Raw genomic sequence first — 24,752 nt, 5'->3', positions numbered from 1 at the left:
GTCTTAGTGGATTATTATTAATTAACTTCTTGCGTCAGATCCGGGATTCTATTTATAGCCTCAAGCTCATTAGCATAACGCAACGTTAACGATTTCTGAAAATCGCAAATAAAATGAAAATAATGCACCTGCTCTCAAGCTTAGCCTTTTCTTAACAACACTGTCATCTCAGATTTTCAAAATATGCTTTTGAACCATAGCAAATCAATCATTTGTGTAAGAGTATGCTAAGCTAGCTTAGCATTTTGAGTAGCATTTAGCACGCAACATTTTCACAAAAACCAGATAACCAAATAAATAAAATCATTTACCTTTGAAGAGCTTCAGATGTTTTCAATGAGGAGACTCTCAGTTACATAGCAAATGTTCAGTTTTTCCTGAAAGAATCTTTGTGTAGGAGAAATCGCTCCGTTTTGTACATCACATTTGGCTACCGAAATGAACCGAAAATTCAGTCACCAAAACGTCAAACTTTTTCCGAATTAACTCCATAATATCGACTGAAACATGGCAAACGTTGTTTAGAATCAATCCTCAAGGTGTTTTTTCACATATCTCTTCATTGATATGCAGTTCGTGGAAGCCTGCTTTCCCCTCAGAATCGCATGGAAAAATACCAGCAGCTGAAAAAGACGCACCAATTTCGACGGAGGACACCAGGCGGACACCTGGAAAATGTAGTCTCTTATGGTCAATCTTCCAATGATATGCCTACAAATACGTCACAATGCTGCAGACACCTTGGGGAAACGACAGAAAGGGCAGGCTCATTCCTCTCGCATTCACAGCCATATAAGGAGACAATGGAAAACGAAGCCTCAAAAATCCTGCTGGTTTCCTGGTTGCCGTTTCATCTTGGTTTTGCCTGTAGCTCCCGTTCTAGGGCACCCACAGACAATATCTTTGTAGTTCTGGAAAATTCAGTGTTTTCTTTCCAAAGCTATCAATTATATGCATAGTCGAGCATCTTTTTGTGACAAAATATCTTGTTTAAAACGGGAACGTTTTTCATCCAAAAATGAAATAGCGCCCCCAGAGTTTCAAGAGGTTAAGAAAAGGCTAAGCTTGAGAGCAGGCGCATTATTTTCATTTTATTTGCGATTTTCAGAAAGCGTTAACGTTGCGTTATGCTAATGAGCCTGAGGCTTTATTCACGATCCCAGATCCGGGATGGGGAGTATCAAGAGGTTTAAGGTTTTAATCTGTCAGAATTATTGATGGAGATATTGTTTCTACCTAAGTATTGGCTGTATACCAGCAACAGTGTGTGAAAACCTTGTGAAGTCTTACAGAAAACGTTTGATCTCTGTCATTGCCACAACGGGTATATAACAAATTATTGAGAAACTTTTGTTATTGACCAAATACTTATTTCCCACCATAATTTGCAATTAAATTCATAAAAAATCCCACAATGTGTCACGGCATTCGTTGTGGGAAGGAGGAGCGGACCAAAATGCAGCGTGGTTGTGATTCATTTTATTTTAATTAAGAAACTATACACTAATAAACTAACAAAATAACAAACGTGCGAAAACCTAAACAGCCCTATCTGGTGCAAAACACCGTGACAGAATCACCCACCACAACAGGACCAAGCGGCGTGGTAACAGGCAACAGCGGCAGCAGGAGCAACAAAGAGGAGGAAAGGACATGGGAGCAGAATCTGGACTACACTACGTGGGAGGAAATGGACAGGTGGGCGGTCGACCCATGAGGAGTGCCGGAGCCCGCCTGGGATTCGCTGGAGCAGTGCGAAGAGGGGTATAGAAAAATGGAGTTGGTGAAGCAAGCACGGCGGTGTGATAGGACGCCCGGGAGTCAGCCCCAAAAATGTATTGGGGGGGCCTCACAGGGAGTATGGCGACGCTAGGTAGGAGACCTACGCCAACTTCCTGTGGTTACTGGGGGCTAGAGAGACCGGGCAGGCACCGTGTTATGCTGTGGTGCGCACGGTGTCTCCAGTGCGGGTGCATAGCCCGGTGTGGTATATTCCAGCTCCGCTTATCGGCCGGGCTAGATTGAGCGTCGAGCCAAATGCCATGAAGCCGGCTCTACGCATCTGGTCCCCAGTGCGTCTCCTTGGGCCAGCTTACATGGCACCAGCCTTACGCACGGTGTCCCCGGGTCGCCTGCATAGCCCAGTGCGGGCTATTCCACCTTGCCGCACTGGCAGAGCGACCGGGAGTATTCAACCAGGTCAGGTTGGGCAGGCTCGGTGCTCAAGAGCTCCAGTGCACCTGCACGGTCCGGTCTACTCAGTACCACCTCCACACACCAGCCCTCCGGTGGCAGCTCCCCGCACCAGGCTTCCTGTGCGTTTCCTCGGCCCAGTACCACCAGTGCCAGCACCACGAATCAGGCCTACAGTGCGCCTCGCCTCTCCATCGCTGCCGGAGCCTTCCTCCTCTCCTGCGCTGTCGGAGTCTACCGCCTGTTCAGTGCAGCTAGAGCCTTCCTTCTCTCCTGCGCTGTTGGAGTCTCCCGCCTGTTTAGCGCTGCCAGAGCCTACCGCCTCTACAGCGTTGCCGGAGTCTCCTGCCCGTTTAGCGCAGCCAGAGCTGTCAGTCTGGAAGGAGCTGCCAGTCTGCAAGAAGCCGCCAGAGCTGCCAATCTGCATGGACCAGCCAGAGCTGTCAGTCTGCATGGAACAGCCAGAGCCGTCAGTCTGCCAGGATCCGCCAGTCAGCCAGACTCTTCCAGATCTGCCAGTCAACCAGACTCTTCCAGATCCGCCAGTCAACCAGACTCTTCCAGATCCGCCAGTCAACCAGACTCTTCCAGATCTGCCAGTCAACCAGACTCTTCCAGATCTGCCAGTCAACCAGACTCTTCCAGATCTGCCAGTCAACCAGACTCTTCCAGATCCGCCAGTCAGCCAGGATCTGCCAGAGTCTCCCGCCTGTACGGCGCTGCTGCCGGAGTCTTAGGAGCCCCTCTGTCCCGAGCTGCCCCTCTGTCCCGAGCTGCCCCTCTGTCCCGTGTTATTTAGTAGGGTTGCCGTGGCTAGGAGGTCACGGAAGCGGACAAGGTGGGGGAGGACTACGGTGATGTGGGGGCCACGTCCAGCACTGGAGCCGCCACCGCGGACAGATGCCCACCCAGACCCTCCCCGATAGGTTCAGGTTTTGCGGCCATAGTTTATTTGTATGTTTCAATGTTTTGGTTGGTCAGGTGTGATCTGAGTGGGCATTCTATCTTGGATGTCTTGTTTGTCTATTTCTATGTCTGGCCTGATATGGTTCTCAATCAGAGGCAGGTGTTAGTCATTGTCTCTGATTGGGAACCATATTTAGGTAGCCTGGATTTCACTGTGTGTTTGTGGGTGATTGTTCCTGTCTCTGGGTTTTGTACCAGATAGGACTGTTTTAGGTTTTCACACGGTTGTTGTTTTGTTAGTTTATTAGTGTACAGTGTCTTTATTTAAATAAAATGAATAACAACTACGCTGCATTTTGGTCCGCTTCTCCTTCTACAGATGAAAGCCGTGACACAATGTGATTTTCTGGATTTTTTTGCTCATTTTGTCTGTCATAGTTGAAGTGTACCTATGATGAAAATTACAGGCCTCTCATCTTTTTAAGTGGGAGAACTTGCACAATTAGTGGCTGACTAAATACTTTTTGCCCCACTGTATAAGATATGCATATTATTAGTAGATTTGGATAAAAACATTCTGAAGTTTCTAAAACTGTTTGAATCATGTCTGTGTGTCACGGCTTTCTTCTGTTGAAGGAGAGGCGGACCAAAATGCAGCGTGGTTAGTTTTGTGCATCTTTAATAAAGAATGAAAAAAACACGAACAATACAAAACAACAAACAGAACGTGAAAACCTAAACAGTCCTATCTGGTGAAGACACAGAGACAGGAACAATCACCCACGAAAACACTCAAAGAATATGGTTACCTAAATATGGTTCCCAATCAGAGACAACGATAATCACCTGACTCTGATTGAGAACCGCCTCAGGAAGCCATAGACTACGCTATACACCCCACACAACCCCAAGACGAAACACACCACAAATAAGCCCATGTCACACCCTGGCCTGACCCAATAAATGAAGATAGACATAATAAATATAGACCAGGGCGTGACACTGTGAGTATAACAGCACTTATGTAGCTGGCAAAACCCTGAGGACTAACCGTTCAGAATTGATTTTTCATTGGGACACTAGATTAATTAGGAGTTCGTTTTCAGTTCCTACCGCTTCCACTAGATGTCACCAGTCTTTGAAATTTGGTTGAGGTTATTCCTTTGAGAAATGAAGAAATGCGGCCATTTTGGAAATGGGTAACACTGTTGAGAGTTGCACAAGACTTGAAAAGTAGCGTTGTTTGTTGTCTTCCTGTATTGAACACAGATAGACCTGTCTTCAATTTGATCGATTATTAACATTTAAAAATACATAAAGTTGTATTATAAAAGTAGTTTGAAATGTTTTAGCAAGGTTTACATGTAACATTTGAGATATTTTGTAGTGATGTTGCGCAAATTGTAGGCTGTTTTTTTCTGTGTCAAATGCGCCAAATAAATGGACATTTTGGATATATATGGATGGAATTAATCGAACAAAAGGACCAATTGTGATGTCTATGGGACATAATGGAGTGCCAACAAAAGAAGCTTGTCAAAGGTAGGGCATGTTTTATATTTTATTTCTGCGTTTTGTGTAGCGCCTGCAGGGTTGAAATATGCTACTCTCTTTGTTTACTGCTGTGCTATCATCAGATAAAAGCTTCTTATGCTTTCGCCGAAAAGGCTTTTTGAAATCTGACATGTTGGCTGGATTCACAACGAGTGTAGCTTTAATTTAGTATCTTACATTTGTGATTTAATGAAAGTTAGATTTTTATATAATTTTATTTGAATTTACCGCGCTGCATTTTCCCTGGCTTTTGGCCAAGAGGCGAGTGCGAGGAGCAGGAACAGGGTGTACTGGACCCTGGAGGCGCACTGGAGGCCTGGTGTGTGGTGCCAGCACTGGTGGTACCGGGCTGGTGACACGCACCTCAGGGCGAGTGCGGGGAGGAGGCACAGGATACACTGGACCGTGGAGCCGTACAGGAAGCCTGGTGCATGGTGTTGGTACTGGTGGTACTGGGCTGGTGACACGCACCTCGGGGCGAGTGCGGGGAGGAGGCACAGGATACACTGGACCGTGGAGACGCATTGGAGATCCAGAACATAGAGCTGGCTCAATATGACCTGGCTGGATGCCCATTCTAGAATATTTCCCATCTCTGCATAACATGGTGCCTGACCAGTTACATGCTCCCCACGGTAAGCACGAGGAGTTGACTCAGGTCTTCTACCTGACTCAGCCAATCTCCTTTTGTTGCCCCCCCCAAAAAAATAATAATCTTGGGGCTGCCTCTCGGGCTTTCTCCACCTGCTTCCATGGCAGGGTCTGCCATTACCTCCTCCCAGGTCCAGGATGTCTTCCACTCCTCTTTATCCCGGGTCCAAGATGTCCTCTGGCACGCTGCTTGGTCCTTTTTTGGTGGGTTATTCTGTTACGTTCCTCGTATAGAGGAGACCAAGGCGCAGCGTGATTTGAATACATTCTTCTTTTATTAAAGAAAGAACACTTAATAAACAAACTAACCAAAACAACAAATCAAATGTGAAGCTAAAAACAACTAGTGCTGACATGCAACTATACATAGACAATAACCCACAGATAAACCAAGGAATATGGCTACCTAAATATGGTTCTCAATCAGAGGCAGCTGTTAGCTAGCCATATTCCTTGGTTTATCTGTGGGTTATTGTGCTAAAACTGTGGTTGCTGCCCCACCTTCCCTGAACGATGGGTCGACACTGACTGTTTTCTATAAATGTTTTGGCAAAAGCAAACCAAAATCCTGTTGTAATCATAGTGGTGTTTGAACAGAAAACGAGGAGAGGATTTTGTGGATTTCATTTGATTATTTATTGTTGAATTCTGGGGAAATCATACATGCAACACTAAGCACACACTACCAATGACTAAATGTCCTTTAAGGTTGTCCATCAAATGTTCGTTAAATTTTGGCAAATCATGAAACATCATAAAGCACAACCATGAAACAACAAATATTAATAATCAATTATCTGTCAATTTACAAACAGCTCAGACATATGTTCAAATAGCCATGAGCGCACTGTAATAGACATGCATAAATGTAATTATACAATATATAAACTCCTCTATTGTAATTGTTAAAGTAATAAACATAGAAGTTAATCTAATATAAATTGTTCCTCTAATGTAATTGTTTTAGTAATAATTGTCCTACAGTTCTGAGCCCTCATCCCTTCCCCTGGATTATGAATTACAGTAGAAATACAATAATGAAGTGCAGTAGAAACAGTAATGAGGTACATTAGAAATGTACAGTAATGAAGTACAGTACAGTATTTTACAACATTACTCATGGTGTCTGACACTAGAGGGAGAACACAGACCAGGGAGGGAGGGTAGAGAGAGGGTGGAGGGAGAACACAGACCAGGGAGGGAGGGTAGAGGGAGAACACAGACCAGGGAGGGAGGGTAGAGGGAGAACACAGACCAGGGAGGGAGGATAGAGGGAGAACACAGACCAGGGAGGGAGGATAGAGGGAGAACACAGACCAGGGAGGGAGGGTAGAGAGAGAACACAGACCAGGGAGGGAGGGTAGAGGGAGAACACAGACCAGGGAGGGAGGGTAGAGAGAGAACACAGACCAGGGAGGGAGGGTAGAGGGAGAACACAGACCAGGGAGGGAGGATAGAGGGAGAACACAGACCAGGGAGGGAGGATAGAGGGAGAACACAGACCAGGGAGGGAGGGTAGAGAGAGAACACAGACCAGGGAGGGAGGGTAGAGGGAGAACACAGACCAGGGAGGGAGGGTAGAGAGAGAACACAGACCAGGGAGGGAGGGTAGAGGGAGAACACAGACCAGGGAGGGAGGATAGAGGGAGAACACAGACCAGGGAGGGAGGATAGAGGGAGAACACAGACCAGGGAGGAAGGACACAGACCAGGGAGGGAGGATAGAATGAGGACACAGACCAGGGAGGAAGGACACAGACCAGGGAGGGAGGATAGAATGAGGACACAGACCAGGGAGGAAGGACACAGACCAGGGAGTGAGGATGGAGGGAGTACACATTTTTTCTGATGTTATATCCCTGAGCCTCTGAATAATAAAAATGTTAAATAACTGATCATATTAGAAAGTGTTGAACAATCCCTGATGGTTGTCATTGTAAAGGATTCATCTACTGCTGCTCCTTGACATTAAGATGAGGAAGAGAGTGGTACTTCACACTGCCACCTCTTCCTCATCTTTACTTACTGAGAATCTTGAAAATGTTCAACTGCATCTTCAGCTACCTCTTTTGCAAGTACAGCAACTCCAACTGGAATTGCTGCTGGTCCTGCTACCACCGCTGTGGCAACAGTTACTAACAATCCCAAAACCTTTCCCCATAGGTCCTTTGAATTCTTCTTCCTCATCTCCTCTTGTCTCTCCTTTTCCTTCTTCCTTTCCTCCTCTCTCACCTTGTCTACCTGTTTCCTGATCTCCTCCTGTTTCTTCCTCTCCTCCTCTCTCACCTTGTCTTCCCGTTTCCTGATCTCCCCCTCCAGTTTCTCTTTCTCTTGCTGTTCTCTCTTCTCCTCTTCCTGTTTCTTCCTCTCCTCCTCCTCTTCGATCTTCCTCTGGGCCTCCTGGTACATCTCATTGGTGTAGTGTTGTCCTCCATTCTTCATCACCATCTCATCTATCTTCTTCAGTAGCTCTGGGACCTGAGTGTTGTCATTCTTCTTGTTATTATTGAAGACTTGATTTCTGCCCTTAAAGACCTTGACGAGTTTCATAAGCTCCTCACTCTCACTTAGAAAGTCCACCAATGATTTGTCCTCCAGCTGGTCTCCACCAGTGAACAGAATGATGGTGTACATTGATGCTTCTTCTCCAAAGTTGTCCTGGATCCACTTCACAGTGTTCCTCTCCTCCTCTGTGAACCTCCCCAGTCTGATCACCAGCAGGAAGGCGTGAGGTCCTGGCACTGACATGTAGATGGCCTTTTCTATCTCACTTTTCATCTCTTCTTTAGACATTGTTGTGTCATAGAGCCCTGGGGTGTCGATGACATCAATCTTCCTCCCATCCACCACTCCACTCTTTTTCTCACAGTGAACAGTGACAGACTCAGGGGAGAAGGCATCTCTAAACACCTTTCTCCCAAGGATGGTGTTTCCTGTTGCACTCTTCCCTGCTCCAGTCTTCCCTACTAAAACTATCCTCAGATCAGAGGGCTTTCTGCCCTGAATCTGTGAAAACAGACAAGAAGTGCTTGAGTTGATAGTGATTGTCTTGATGAAAAGCTAATGAAATGTGTGTGTCAGGCTCTAACTGTGCAGAGCACATTCCCCATTGTCCTTCTAGTCACTAAAGCACCCTGTTGGGTGGTGGTATAATTTCCCCCAAAATATTTTTTTTTGTACTTGTTCAGAACCCTTAAATTGCTCGCAGTTTGTCGTCAAGTTCACCACTCCCCACCCTGTTCGTTAGTTACGCTTGTTTCCCAGTCTGCTCTGTAAGGAGTTTGCCCTGTAAGGGCAGTCTGCCCCGTAAGGAGTTTGCCCTGTAAGGGCAGTCTGCCCTGTAAGGAGTTTGCCCTGTAAGGGCAGTCTGCCCTGTAAGGAGTTTGCCCTGTAAGGGCAGTCTGCCCCGTAAGGAGTTTTATCCAAACGTGAATGGCTTGAGAGATGCGGTCACCGATGGAGTGTGTGTAGCTCGCTACCTAGTTTAAATATCAACAGTACCACCACAGCAGCATGACATTTATTTAAACAATGGATAACACTTGATTTAGCCGACATCATCATCCGTATTTAGTCTGATAGGAGCAGAGAGGTTAAGACAAGACTTCAGTCTGATTGGCTGACAGGAGCAGCAGAGAGGGTAAGAAAAGACAAAGGTAAATCACAATCAGTAAAATAAATACACTAACTAGCAGATGAACATCTATCATCCACATAGCCCTCCTTCTTTTCCCCATGTCAATCATGTCTTTAGGAGGCACTGAACGGAGTGTGTTGTTGCAGAAATAAATAGGTCTATGTTCAAAGATGTTAACATTTACAGGCTTTTGGTCTTTTCAGAATGTCACCCTTTTTCCATTTTGAGCACCTGCCCACTGAAAGGTCTGTCCACGTGTAACAGGGTTATATTGGTGATTCCCCACTTTATTGTTAAGCCAATGGGTTTTTGGTTTGAGTTTGTCTTGCCTTCACCTACTCAACATGGCATCTTATTGGCTGGTTTGCGTAGCTTGCTTACGAGGGGGGATGTTCCAGTTAGAATCGTCCCAGTGAACAAGCACCAAACCAGCGGTAAGTTGTTGGTTGCAAAGCATGGTACATCAAAAGTGATTTTTATACTCTCAAGTGATGATTTAAATGTACAATTTATATCAAATTGTTTGTAAATGTTATTCGAACATCACACATAAGATGCAGTGGTTTTTGGAGAATATTTGTTGTGCATTTTGTTGTAAAGAATTCCCGCCAGTACTAGCTAGCAACTTACTGTGTCTGGTAGGGGGGGGATTCATATATTTTGTACAGTGCGTGAGTGCAGAGTTGGATGGTGAGATGTGCATTGCATGACGTGCAATTTTGTGCCGTTCCTACCAGGTACATTGTTAAAGATATTATATTGTATATTGTAATTGTATTATTTTGGTAACTAGCCCAGTGAACAAGCACCAAACCAGCGAATAAATCTACATGTGTCACGCCTTGGTCATTGTATTTTGTGTTTTCGTTATATATTTGGTCAGGCCAGGGTGTGACATGGGTTTATAAGTTGTGCTTCGTATTGGGGTTTTTGTAGGCATTGGGATTGCGGCTGAGTAGGGGTGTTGTATAGGCTTGGCTGCCTGAGGCGGTTCTCAATCAGAGTCAGGTGATTCTCGTTGTCTCTGATTGGGAACCGTATTTAGGTAGCCGGGGTTTCACTGTGTATTTCGTGGGTGATTGTTACTGTCTCCGTGTCGTTGTTCACCAGACAGGCTGTATTAGGTTTCACGTTCCGTTTTTTGTTATTGTATTTATTAAGTTATTTCATGTATCGTCATTTGTTTTCATTAAAGACATGAGTAACCACCACGCTGCATTTCGGTCCGACTCTCTTTCGACAAACGAAGAACGCCGTTACAGAATCACCCACCACACACGGACCGAGTGGCGTGGTAACAGGCAACGACAGCAGGAGCAGCGAAAGGAGGATGAATTGTTCGGAGAAGAACTGGAGGCGGCGAGAGCTGAGAGACGCTGTTATGAGGAGCTACAATATCAGGAGTATATGACGTGGGAGGAAATAGACAGGTGGGCGGTCGACACAGAGAGAGTGCCGGAGCCCGCCTGGGATTCGCTGGAGCAGTGCGAAGAGGGTTATAGGAGAATGGAGTTGGAGAGGCAATCACGACGGCGCAGAGGAAAGCCCGTGAATCAGCCCCAAAAATTCATTGGGGGGGGGGCTCAGAGGGAGAGTGGCAGAGTCTGGAGATAGACCTGAGCCAACTCTCCTTGTTAATCGTGAGGAGCCAAGGAGGAGACCAGAACCAGAGCCGGTGTTAGAGGTGAGCGAAGCAGAGACTGTGAAGGAGTTAATGGGGAAGGTGGAGTGGAGAGTAATGAGGGAGTTGCTAGCTTGGTGCTTTAGGTACAAGATTCGTCCGACGGAGCGTGTCGGGGATTTGATGGCACCTGGGTCAGCACTCCATACTCGTCCTGAGGTGCGTGTTAGTCGGCTGGTGAAAAATGTGCCAGCCTCACGCACTTGGCCTCCTGTGTACCTACCTAGCCTTGCACGTCCTGTGCCAGTCCTGCTCTCAGCCTCCCTAGTACACCTTCACGATCCAGTCCATCCTGTGCCACCTTCACATACCAGTCCTCCGGTAGCAGCTCCCCGCACAAGGCTTCCTGTGCGTGTCCTCGGTCCAGTACCACCAGTGCCAGCACCACGCACCAGGCCTTCAGTGTGCCTCGCCTGTTCAGCACAGCCAGAGCCTTCCTTCCCTCCTGCGCTGTCGGAGTCTCCCGCCTGTTCAGAGCAGCCTGAGCTGCCAGTCTGCATGAAGCAGCCAGAGCTGTCAGTCTGCATGAAGCAGCCAGAGCTGCCAGTCTGCAAGGAGCTGCCAGTCTGCAAGGAGCTGCCAATCTGCAAGGAGCTGCCAGTGTGCAAGGAGCTGTCAGTCTACAATGAGCTGTCAGCCTGCATGGAGCAGCCAGAGCTGCCAGTCTGCAAGGAGCTGCCAGTCTGCAAGGAGCTGCCAGTCTGCAAGGAGCTGCCAGCCTGCATGGAGCAGCCAGAGCTGTCAGTCTGCATGATGCAGCCAGAGCTGCCAGTCTGCATGGAGCAGCCAGAGCTGTCAGTCTGCATGATGCAGCCAGAGCTGCCAGTCTGCATGGAGCGGCCTGAGCTGTCAGTCTGCATGGAGCGGCCTGAGCTGTCAGTCTGCATGGAGCAGCCAGAGCTGCCAGTCTACATGGAGCAGCCAGAGCTGCCAGTCTGCATGGAGCAGCCAGAGCTGCCAGTCTGCATGGAGCAGCCAGAGCTGCCAGTCTGCATAGTGCAGCTAGATCCGCCAGTGAGCCATGATCTTCCAGATCTGCCAGTCAACCAGTCTCTTCCAGATCTGCCAGTCAACCAGAATCTTCCAGATCTGCCAGTCAACCAGTCTCTTCCAGATCTGCCAGTCAACCAGTCTCTTCCAGATCTGCCAGTCAACCAGAATCTTCCAGATCTGCTAGTCAACCAGAATCTTCCAGATCCGCCAGCCAGCCAGGATCTACCGGAGCCTACTACCTGCCTGAGCTTCATCTCAGTACTGGGCTTCCTCTCAGTGCTGGGCTTCCCCTCAGTCACGAGTTGCCCCTCAGTCACGAGCTGCCCCTCAGTCACGAGCTGCCCCTCAGTCACGAGCTGCCCCTCAGTTCAGTGGGGTTCTGGGTGAGGACTATTAGGCCATGGTCGGCGGCGAGGGTGGATTATCCCAGGACGCGAAGGGGAGGAACTATGACATTAATGGAGTGGGGTCCAACCGACTCTCTTTCAACAAACGAAGAACGCCGTTACAACATGACTGGTGCTACATGTTGGAGTTCCGTGTCAATGACTAATTGTACACAACGCAAGAAGAGTACTGTTACCCACGGCCCTGGTGTGTGTACGGGCATACGTGCATGTGTGTGTGTGTGTGTGAGTGCCTGTGTGTGTGTGTGTGTGTGTGTGTGTGTGTGTGTGTGTGTGTGTGTGTGTGTGTGTGTGTGTGTGTGTGTGTGTGTGTGTGTGTGTGTGTGTGTACGTGCATGGCCCTGGTGTGTGTACGTGCATGCATGTGTGTGTGTGTGCGCACTGGTGTGTACCTTGGCATTGACCAGGGAAGGCTTGTAGACAGAGTGTCAACAGGAACAGAATCTTCAGAGTTCTTCCTCTTTCTCGTTCCATCTCTGCTACAGTCGGCCATCAAAACAAAACAGACAATGACTGCATTACAAAAAACACAGTCCACATGAACTAAATTTGATTTTCTTCTCAGCTATTTGACTTTAAAAACAATTTTAACTATAAAGCAAATAATGCTACGTTTTATAACTGTTGTAAAACAAAGTACATTCCCTAACAACGTAGCCTATATCAGGTAAACATAATGTACTCATATAGGGGGTATCAAATTACATCCTAAACATGCTTATCATTCTACAGTTGACCTTCTGCTATGTGTTAGACCAGTTATTGTACAACAGGGAAGGCAACTTCAGTTCTCTGGGGCCTGATTGGTGTCACACGCTCCCCCAGCCCTGTAGCTAAAACACCTGACTCAACATTCTAACCTGAAGACCATCATTAGTTGATTATTGGAGCCTGTTGTGTTAGCTGGGGATAAAGGATGATCGTGGTTCCCTGCACAGGAGTTTCATTGCATCAACCAATGGCTGCATGCCACATCATCAACTGTGCTGTCGGGCTATAGCATATGATGTGGACATCTGATATCAGTGGAGGCTGGTGGGAGAAGATATAAGAGGAGGGGCTCAATGTAACGGCTGGAATGGAATCATTGGAACGGAGTCAAACATGTTGTTTCCATGTGTTTGATGTGTAGGTACCACTAAATGTATTCCATTCCATCCATTACAATACACCATCCCTCCTATGGCTCCTCCCACCAGCCTCCAGCCATTACAATACACCATCCCTCCTATGGCTCCTCCCACCAGCCTCCAGCCATTACAATACACCATCCCTCCTATGGCTCCTCCCACCATCCAGCCATCACAATACACCATCCCTCCTATGGCCCTCCCACTAGCCTCCAGCCATTATAACAATACACCATCCTCCCACCAGCCTCCAGGCATTATAATACACCATCCAGCCATCCAGCCATTACAATACACCATCCCTCCTATGGCTCCTCCCACCAGCCTCCAGGCATTATAATAAACCATCCCTCCTATGGCTCCTCCCACGAGCCTCCAGCCATTACAATACACCATCCCTCCTATGGCTCCTCCCACCAGCCTCCAGCCATTACCATCATCCCTCCTATGGCTCCTCCCACCAGCCTCCAGCCATTATAATACACCATCCCTCCTATGGCTCCTCCCACCAGCCTCCAGCCATTACAATACACCATCCCTCCTATGGCTCCTCCCACCAGCCTCCAGGCATTATAATAAACCATCCCTCCTATGGCTCCTCCCACCAGCCTCCAGCCATTACAATAAACCATCCCTCCTCCCTCCTATGGCTCCTCCCACCAGCCTCCAGCCATTACATGGCTCCTCCCACCAGCCTCCAGCCATTACAATACACCATCCCTCCTATGGCTCCTCCCACCAGCCTCCAGCCATTACAATACACATCCCTCCTATGGCTCCTCCCACCACCCTCCAGCCATTACATCACCATCCTCCTATGGCTCCTCCCACCAGCCTCCAGCCATTACAATACACCATCCCTCCTATGGCTCCTCCCACCAGCCTCCAGGCATTATAATACACCATCCCTCCTATGGCTCCTCCCACCAGCCTCCAGCCATTACAATACACCATCCCTCCTATGGCTCCTCCCACCATTAAAATACCCATCCCTCCTATGGCTCCTCCCACCAGCCTCCAGCCATTACAATACACCATCCCTCCTATGGCTCCTCCCACCAGCCTCCAGCCATTACAATACACCATCCCTCCTATGGCTCCTCCCACCAGCCTCCAGCCATTACAATACACCATCCCTCCTATGGCTCCTCCCACCAGCCTCCAGCCATTACAATACCCATCCCTCCTATGATACCTCCCACCAGCCTCCAGGCATTATAATAAACCATCCCTCCTATGGCTCCTCCCACCAGCCTCCTCTGTCTGACATGTAAAATACCTATCCAGCCATTACAATACACCATCCCTCCTATGGCTCCTCCCACCAGCCTCCAGCCATTACAATACACCATCCCTCCTATGGCTCCTCCCACCAGCCTCCAGCCATTACAATACACCATCCCTCCTATGGCTCCTCCCACCAGCCTCCAGCCATTACAATACACCATCCCTCCTATGGCTCTTCCCACCAGTCACTCAGTACCAAGATACCTGCAGGTCAGTCCCTCACAGCAACAACCTGCTGTACACTGTGGTATAATGACCTGTCACTCAGTACCAAGATACCTGCAGGTCAGTCCCTCACAGCAACAACCTGCTGTACACTGTGGTATAATGACCTGTCACTCAGTACCAAGATACCTGCACGTCAGTCCCTCACAATTGTCATGACATGTCTCGTGATGTCATTGTTTGATTATGTATGCATCAATGTCAACAAACCTGGTATAAATCAAATGTTTACTCCATATTGTGCTACAGTTATTACAATACATTGTTGTACATTTCATTAATAAGGTAGTTAAGTTGAATACTCACTTTTAGTGTAGTTGCACGTATCTGTTAATTGTCCCCTGTTGTGACTGTGAGAGCTGAAGCTATGTGCTGCACGTTATAGTCAGAGTTAAGTTTCGTTTCACCTGTAACTAGTCATTTCTAGCCAATGAGAGGAGTTATTCACCTCAGGACAGGCAGAGGCTGAAATCTGATTGGGTGTCACTATTATCAACCTCCTCTGACAACTCAACCTTGGATGAGCCACAACTCTGGGTTAAATGAAATGTGTTGGACACAGACCTCTTCTTCTGGGAAAAAGGTTCAAATTAAAATAGCAAATGAAACATTTTCAAATGTATCTATGTAGTTGTTTAACCTGGTCCCAGATCTGTTTGTTCTCTTTCCAACTCCATTGATCACTATATACTGTAGTTGTCTAACCTGGTCCCAGATCTGTTTGTTCTCTTTCCAACTCCATTGATCACTATATACTGTAGTTGTCTAACCTGGTCCCAGATCTGTTTGTTCTCTTTCCAACTCCATTGATCACTATATACTGTAGTTGTCTAACCTGGTCCCAGATCTGTTTGTTCTCTTTCCAACTCCATTGATCACTATGTACTGTAGTTGTCTAACCTGGTCCCAGATCTGTTTGTTCTCTTTCCAACTCCATTGATCACTATATACTGTAGTTGTCTAACCTGGTCCCAGATCTGTTTGTTCTCTTTCCAACTCCATTGATCACTATCAAGCTATGACAATGAGTGACAAGGAGATTTAATAATACCACAAACAGACTGCCGCTTAGGCTCATAGTTGCCTTGGTCTTCTAATGTAATCGTTGTACGTAATTTAATTAGTAAGGTAGTTAAGTTGAATACTCGCTGTTGGTGAAGCTATTAGCTGGACCTTACAGGTAACTGCCAAAATAAAGGAAACACCAACATCATGTGTGTTAACAGGGCGTTGGGCACCACGAAGAGCCAGAACTGCTTCAATACACATAGACTCTACAAGTGTCTAGAACTCTATTGTTTGGTTGATGGTGGTGGAAACGCTCTCACAGGTGTTGATCCAGAGTCTCCCTTAAGTGTTCAACTGGGTTGAGATCTGGTGACTGAGACAGCCAGGGCATATGGTCTACATAGTTTTCATGCTCATCAAACCATTCAGGGACCTCTCATACCCTGTGGACGGGGGCATTATCATCCTGGAAGACTGCCATCAGGATAGACATTATTCACCACAGGTTGAAGGTGATCACTCAGAATGGCTGTGTATTTACTGGTGTTTACCTTGGTCTCTAAGTGGTTGAGTGGACCTAAACCATGCCAGGAAAATGCACCCCACAACATAACAGAGCTGACAGAACCCTCAATTACTCAAGTGTTTCTTTTATTTTGGCAGATTCCTGTACATTCCGAGTTAAGTTTCATTTCCCCTGTAACCAGTCATTAATAGCCAATGAGAGAGTGTTACTAGGCAAAAATAATTCAACTCAGAACATGCAGTCAGAGTCTGAATTCTGGTTGGGTGTCACTATTATCAACCTCCTTCTGACAATTCACAACATTGGCTGTCTGCCCAGAATCAGAGATGAGAGCAGAAGAAGTGTTGTTTGAAGATGAAAGCGCATCGAGAACCATTAGTGAGAAGGATGGGTGGACTACAGTGAAGTCCAAGAATTGAACAAGAAGGGCAACAATTGTTGTGGAAAATGAGTGTTGAATCGTTGCTTGTCGGAGTATGTTTTTTTTGGATAAAGATGTTTATTTGGGGAACTCGTTTGAAGTCACAAGGATGGTGAAGAAGCTTTGGGGAAAGTGGTTGCAGTCAAAGTAGATGTTGTCACTTTAATATAGTACCTTGCATTACTCATCTCATATGTATATACAGTATTCTATACTATCTACATGGAACCCAAACCGGCTGCGCGACATCGTGCACACATTTATTTCGTCCCCCCACACCACACGCAGGTTCAAATATCAAAACAAACTCTGAACCAATGTCATTCATTTGGGGACAGGTTGAAAAGCATTAAACATGTATGGCAATTTAGCTAGCTGGCACTTGCTAGCTAATTTGTCCTATTTAGCTCGATTGCTAATATATTCTTATTCCGTTCCTTTACTTAGATTTGTGTGAATTAGGCATTTGTTAGATATTACCTGTTAGATATTGCTGCACTGTCAGAACTAGAAGCACAAGCATTTCGCTACACTCGCAATAACATCTGCTAAACATGTGTATATGACCAATAACATCTGCAAACCATGTGTATGTGACCAATAACATCTGCTAACCATGTGTATGTGATCAATAACATCTGCTAACCATGTATACGTGACCAATAGCATCTGCTAACCATGTATATGTGACCAATAGCATTTGACGTGATTTGACTTGATATCGCGTGTATCTAAAGAGCAAAAAGGAAGTGCTTTGTGGCTGGTAAAATGATAGACACGTGAAGTGAACAGCTGTGATTTTTGGAGCAGGGCGTTAAAAGGTGTTGTCTCTGGCGTCCCGTTGGACATTGATAATCAATATCTTAGACAAAACATTCCAGGAGGGTTTAATGCTCGTCGCTTGACCCACATGGAGAAAAGAGCTAAATGTGTCTGTCTCTACGGTAGACCTACACCATCTGTATTATTGATGTTTGATGAAGAGCATCTACCACCATTTATAAAGCTGGGAGGTATAAGATACGCTGATGCAACACGATGCAATGCAAGAAATGCACAAGAATTACAAGAATATACAAGAATATATAAAGCTGTATAAGATACGCTGATGCATCACGATGCAATGCAAGAAATGCACAAGAATTACAAGAATATACAAGAATATATAAAGCTGTATAAGATACGCTGATGCAACACGATGCAATGCAAGAAATGTACAAGAATTACAAGAATATATAAAGCTGTATAAGATACTCTGATGCAACACGATGTAATGCAAGAAATGTACAAGAATTACAAGAATATACAAGAATATATAAAGCTGTATAAGATACGCTGATGCAACACGATGCAATGCAAGAAATGCACAAGAATTACAAGAATATACAAGAATATATAAAGCTGTATAAGATACGCTGATGCAACACGATGTAATGCAAGAAATGTACAAGAATTACAAGAATATATAAAGCTGTATAAGATACTCTGATGCAACACGATGCAATGCAAGAAATGTACAAGAATTACAAGAATATATAAAGCTGTATAAGATACGCTGATGCAACACGATGCAATGCAAGAAATGTACAAGAATTTGCCACGTTTCAAGTGTTTGCAGATGGAAGGAATATGTTATTGAAGAGTCTGTGAATGTAAAATGTTGCAAATCTGGTGTGGATCATATTCCCTAATTCCCAGAGTGCCCTGTTAGGGTGAAAGAGTTTGGGAGTGGGATACAGTATACTATATCTGGTTTAGTGCAGTATACTGTATCTGGTTTAGTGCAGTATACTATATCTTGTTTAGTGCAGTATACTATATCTGGTTTAGTGCAGTATACTGTATCTGGTTTAGTGCAGTATACTATATCTGGTTTAGTGCAGTATACTGTATCTGGTTTAGTGCAGTATACTATATCTTGTTTAGTGCAGTATACTGTATCTGGTTTAGTGCAGTATACTATATCTTGTTTAGTGCAGTATACTATATCTTGTTTAGTGCAGTATACTATATCTGGTTTAGTGCAGTATACTGTATCTGGTTTAGTGCAGTATACTATATCTGGTTTAGTGCAGTATACTATATCTGGTTTAGTGCAGTATACTGTATCTGGTTTAGTGCAGTATACTATATCTGGTTTAGTGCAGTATACTGTATCTGGTTTAGTGCAGTATACTATATCTTGTTTAGTGCAGTATACTATATCTGGTTTAGTGCAGTATACTGTATCTGGTTTAGTGCAGTATACTATATCTTGTTTAGTGCAGTATACTATATCTTGTTTAGTGCAGTATACTATATCTGGTTTAGTGCAGTATACTGTATCTGGTTTAGTGCAGTATACTATATCTGGTTTAGTGCAGTATACTATATCTGGTTTAGTGCAGTATACTGTATCTGGTTTAGTGCAGTATACTATATCTGGTTTAGTGCAGTATACTGTATCTGGTTTAGTGCAGTATACTATATCTGGTTTAGTGCAGTATACTATATCTGGTTTAGTGCAGTATACTATATCTGGTTTAGTGCAGTATACTATATCTGGTTTAGTGCAGTATACTATATCTGGTTTAGTGCAGTATACTATATCTGGTTTAGTGCAGTATACTATATCTGGTTTAGTGCAGTATACTATATCTGGTTTAGTGCAGTATACTGTATCTGGTTTAGTGCAGTATACTATATCTGGTTTAGTGCAGTATACTATATCTGGTTTAGTGCAGTATACTATATCTGGTTGTTTAGTGCAGTATACTATATCTGGTTTAGTGCAGTATACTATATCTGGTTTAGTGCAGTATACTGTATCTGGTTTAGTGCAGTATACTGTATCTGGTTTAGTGCAGTATACTATATCTGGTTTAGTGCAGTATACTGTATCTGGTTTAGTGCAGTATACTGTATCTGGTTTAGTGCAGTATACTATATCTGGTTTAGTGCAGTATACTGTATCTGGTTTAGTGCAGTATACTGTATCTGGTTTAGTGCAGTATACTGTATCTGGTTTAGTGCAGTATACTATATCTGGTTTAGTGCAGTATACTGTATCTGGTTTAGTGCAGTATACTATATCTGGTTTAGTGCAGTATACTGTATCTGGTTTAGTGCAGTATACTGTATCTGGTTTAGTGCAGTATACTGTATCTGGTTTAGTGCAGTATACTGTATCTGGTTGTTTAGTGCAGTATACTATATCTGGTTTAGTGCAGTATACTGTATCTGGTTTAGTGCAGTATACTATATCTTGTTTAGTGCAGTATACTATATCTGGTTTAGTGCAGTATACTATATCTGGTTTAGTGCAGTATACTGTATCTGGTTTAGTGCAGTATACTATATCTTGTTTAGTGCAGTATACTATATCTGGTTTAGTGCAGTATACTGTATCTGGTTGTTTAGTGCAGTATACTATATCTGGTTTAGTGCAGTATACTGTATCTGGTTGTTTAGTGCAGTATACTATATCTGGTTTAGTGCAGTATACTGTATCTGGTTGTTTAGTGCAGTATACTATATCTTGTTTAGTGCAGTATACTATATCTTGTTTAGTGCAGTATACTATATCTTGTTTAGTGCAGTATACTATATCTTGTTTAGTGCAGTATACTATATCTTGTTTAGTGCAGTATACTATATCTTGTTTAGTGCAGTATACTATATCTTGTTTAGTGCAGTATACTGTATCTTGTTTAGTGCAGTATAATGTATCTGGTTTAGTGCAGTATACTGTATCTGGTTTAGTGCAGTATACTGTATCTGGTTTAGTGCAGTATACTGTATCTGGTTTAGTGCAGTATACTGTATCTGGTTTAGTGCAGTATACTATATCTTGTTTAGTGCAGTATACTGTATCTGGTTTAGTGCAGTATATCTGTTTATCTGGTTTAGTGCAGTATACTGTATCTGGTTTAGTGCAGTATACAATATCTTGTTTAGTGCAGTATACTGTATCTGGTTTAGTGCAGTATACTGTATCTGGTTTAGTGCAGTATACTGTATCTGGTTTAGTGCAGTATACTGTATCTGGTTTAGTGCAGTATACTATATCTTGTTTAGTGCAGTATACTGTATCTGGTTTAGTGCAGTATACTGTATCTGGTTTAGTGCAGTATACAATATCTTGTTTAGTGCAGTATACTGTATCTTGTTTAGTGCAGTATACTGTATCTGGTTTAGTGCAGTATACTGTATCTGGTTTAGTGCAGTATACTGTATCTGGTTTAGTGCAGTATACTATATCTTGTTTAGTGCAGTATACTGTATCTGGTTTAGTGCAGTATACTGTATCTGGTTTAGTGCAGTATACTGTATCTGGTTTAGTGCAGTATACTGTATCTGGTTTAGTGCAGTATACAATATCTTGTTTAGTGCAGTATACTGTATCTGGTTTAGTGCAGTATACTGTATCTGGTTTAGTGCAGTATACTGTATCTGGTTTAGTGCAGTATACTGTATCTTGTTTAGTGCAGTATACTGTATCTTGTTTAGTGCAGTATACTATATCTTGTTTAGTGCAGTATACAATATCTTGTTCAGTGCAGTATACAATATCTTGTTCAGTGCAGTATACAATATCTTGTTTAGTGCAGTATACAATATCTTGTTCAGTGCAGTATACAATATCTTGTTCAGTGCAGTATACAATATCTTGTTTAGTGCAGTATACAATATCTTGTTTAGTGCAGTATACAATCTTGTTTATCTTGTTTATACAGTTTAGTGCAGTATACAATATCTTGTTTAGTGCAGTATACAATATCTTGTTTAGTGCAGTATACAATATCTTGTTTAGTGCAGTATACAATATCTTGTTTAGTGCAGTATACAATATCTTGTTTAGTGCAGTATACAATATCTTGTTTAGTGCAGTATACAATATCTTGTTTAGTGCAGTATACAATATCTTGTTTAGTGCAGTATACAATATCTTGTTCAGTGCAGTATACAATATCTTGTTCAGTGCAGTATACAATATCTTGTTCAGTGCAGTATACAATATCTTGTTCAGTGCAGTATACAATATCTTGTTCAGTGCAGTATACAATATCTTGTTCAGTGCAGTATACAATATCTTGTTCAGTGCAGTATACAATATCTTGTTTAGTGCAGTATACAATATCTTGTTTAGTGCAGTATACAATATCTTGTTCAGTGCAGTATACAATATCTTGTTCAGTGAGTCACTCACCCACTGTAGGTCTCTGAAACACAGGAGTACTCTGTGCAGCTCTGACCAGATCCTCTTTGTAGGAAGTCAGCGCTTGTCTCCGGATTCTATCTCCCATGATCCTTTGCTGATACTCCTCTGGGTTTTCCTCAGTGGGACTGGCTGATGAGGTGGGAAATGTAGTTATTGGACATTTTTCCGTTACGTAACATTCTCCACATTTGAGTTTGGCCTGAGCAAAGCACTACAACAGGATATTTAGTGATTTCTCAATCTTTAGTATTGTTTAATATTAGGAAATAAGCAAGTCAAGGAGAGTTCAGAACTTACTCAGACGCACGTCCATCTCAGCTCAGCTCAGCTCTCACAAGTAAAGGAGACTCTCACAAGTAAAGGAGACTCTCACAACAAGTAATGTTATCACTCCACGCTGAGGAAGTTATGGAAAACACTATTACTGAATGAGGAAATCACAAACTGTGGTGTTTCAGGGTGTGTGTGTGTGTGTGTGTGTGTGTGTGTGTGTGTGTGTGTGTGTGTGTGTGTGTGTGTGTGTGTGTGTGTGTGTGTGTGTGTGTGTGTGTGTGTGTGTGTGTGTGTGTGTGTGTGTGTGTGTAAAGCCATGCAGCAAGTCAACTAAACACTCACCTAATATTCGTATTGCTGTATGCTCCAGTCCTTCTCTCTATCAGGTGAACCATCACATGTAGTCTACACACACTCTAGACTGGTGCCGTAGTGAGGTCACCCTCCCTCCCTTCTGGGTCTCTTCCCTCAAAGAATCGAAACGTTGTATTATCTCAAATTACCTTGTGCCAGTTGTCGAGACAACACCAGGCAAACACCTGTAAGGACACGCCCCTCTAATGCTCCAGAAAGACGTTAATATACCATGTGACTACAGATGTCTCCAACAGAATGATATTAATATACCATGTGACTACAGAGCTCTCAAACAAACACAAGACGATGTAGCGAGTATAAGAAAAGCAACAAACTAGTCTAACAGGATATAATGTTGTAATTGTCGTCCCTTCATGAATAGGCACCTTGTCTGAAAGGCCGATTGTTGAGGGTGTAGTCATAGCTGTACTGTTTGTGTTATTATCCTGTGCTAGTAATGGTTTGTATCTGTCACTAAGCAGTAGTGAACTATGAATGGGGGTGGTGCCTCTCATCTTGGTTTCAGGTCAGGGAAAATGAAACTTAAATCACCACCACAGTGTCAACATCACAATATCAACTACAACATCAACTAAGGCACCAAAGGCAGACAGGACAAAGTAACAGGTAGGTGGTTTAGTTTTATGGAAAAGCTATTTGAATCAAGGAAACCTGAACAATGTGTAGGAAAGCACGCTAATGTCCCCAGTACTGCTTCGTAAATGAGGAAAACATGTAGAGGGGCTTTACTACTGTAGACCATAGAAAGTGTAGCCTGGTGGTTAGAGCATTGGACTAGTAACCGAAAGGTTGCAAATTCAAATCCCCGAGCTGACAAGGTACAAAATCTGTCATTCTGCCCCTGAACAGGCAGTTCACCCACTGTTCCTAGGCCATCATTGAAAATAAGAATTTATTCTTAACTGACTTGCCTAGTAAAATAAAGGTAAAAAAATAAAAACACATTCATCTCTGGCAAAACAGACAGTCAAAAATGTATCATAAGAAATAAGGTCTTGAAGTGTCTTTCCTGTATCTAGGAGATATGGAAACATATTTAACCACAAAACTACCTCCATACTTCCTTACATTTTTTAAAAAATGGTACCAGTTACTTCAGATGAGTACCGTGACCCTTGTGGGAGCCATAGAAATACCATCGTGTTTGTGAGAATCTCCCCTTTCCATAGAGTCACTACTGACTTCAGACGAGTCTCATAACACGAGTCGTAGAGCAAAACGAAGAACATCGTTCTGTAGGCCAAACCGTTCAGACTCTACCGACGTTTTAGTGAGAAGACCGATTTTCGAGATGCCTCGTAGTCTGACCGCTATAACTCAGCAACCTTCCACTATAACTCAGCAACCTTCCACTATAACTCAGTACCTTCCACTATAACTCAGCAACCTTCCACTATAACTCAGTACCTTCCACTATAACTCAGTACCTTCCACTATAACTCAGCAACCTTCCACTATAACTCAGTACCTTCCACTATAACTCAGCAACCTTCCACTATAACTCAGCAACCTTCCACTATAACTCAGCAACCTTCCACTATAACTCAGTACCTTCCACTATAACTCAGCAACCTTCCACTATAACTCAGTACCTTCCACTATAACTCAGCAACCTTCCACTATAACTCAGTACCTTCCACTATAACTCAGTACCTTCCACTATAACTCAGCAACCTTAACTCAGCAACCTTCCATAACTCAGCAACCTTCCACTATAACTCAGCAACCTTCCACTATAACTCAGTACCTTCCACTATAACTCAGTACCTTCCACTATAACTCAGTACCTTCCACTATAACTCAGTACCTTCCACTATAACTCAGTACCTTCCACTATAACTCAGTACCTTCCACTATAACTCAGTACCTTCCACTATAACTCAGCAACCTTCCACTATAACTCAGCAACCTTCCACTATAACTCAGCAACCTTCCACTATAACTCAGCAACCTTCCACATAACTCATTCCAATAACTCAGCAACCTTCCACTATAACTCAGTACCTTCCACTATAACTCAGTACCTTCCACTATAACTCAGTACCTTCCACTATAACTCAGTACCTTCCACTATAACTCAGTACCTTCCACTATAACTCAGTACCTTCCACTATAACTCAGCAACCTTCCACTATAACTCAGTACCTTCCACTATAACTCAGTACATTCCACTATAACTCAGCAACCTTCCACTATAACTCAGCAACCTTCCACTATAACTCAGCAACCTTCCACTATAACTCAGTAACCTTCCACTATAACTCAGTACCTTCCACTATAAC

At 44.0% G+C, this 24,752-nt stretch overlaps 1 long non-coding RNA gene and 1 pseudogene across 2 annotated transcripts; both read right to left on the bottom strand.

Moving 5' to 3' along the window:
- Positions 1–3,761: 3,761 nt before the first annotated feature.
- LOC135536676 (GTPase IMAP family member 8-like) overlaps positions 3,762–24,752 on the bottom strand; it is a 32,508-nt pseudogene continuing 11,517 nt past the window's right edge.
- On the bottom strand, positions 8,300–22,875 carry LOC135536675 (uncharacterized). 2 transcript variants are annotated; one of them, XR_010455048.1, is made up of 5 exons: positions 22,435–22,875; positions 22,117–22,216; positions 21,808–21,948; positions 12,415–12,501; positions 8,300–8,310 (listed from the first exon to the last, which is right to left on the bottom strand). It is a non-coding gene; the product is annotated as an uncharacterized LOC135536675 (long non-coding RNA). The 2 variants fall into 2 exon arrangements; XR_010455049.1 differs by lacking the exons at positions 21,808–21,948; positions 22,117–22,216; positions 22,435–22,875 and adding an exon at positions 14,971–15,512.

Source organism: Oncorhynchus masou, unplaced genomic scaffold, assembly GCF_036934945.1.
Source record: "Oncorhynchus masou masou isolate Uvic2021 unplaced genomic scaffold, UVic_Omas_1.1 unplaced_scaffold_650, whole genome shotgun sequence".
In the NCBI taxonomy this organism is placed as follows: Eukaryota; Metazoa; Chordata; class Actinopteri; order Salmoniformes; family Salmonidae; genus Oncorhynchus; species Oncorhynchus masou.
The sequence above is the reverse complement of the archived record's forward strand: the minus strand, read 5'-3'. Positions and strand labels throughout refer to the sequence as shown.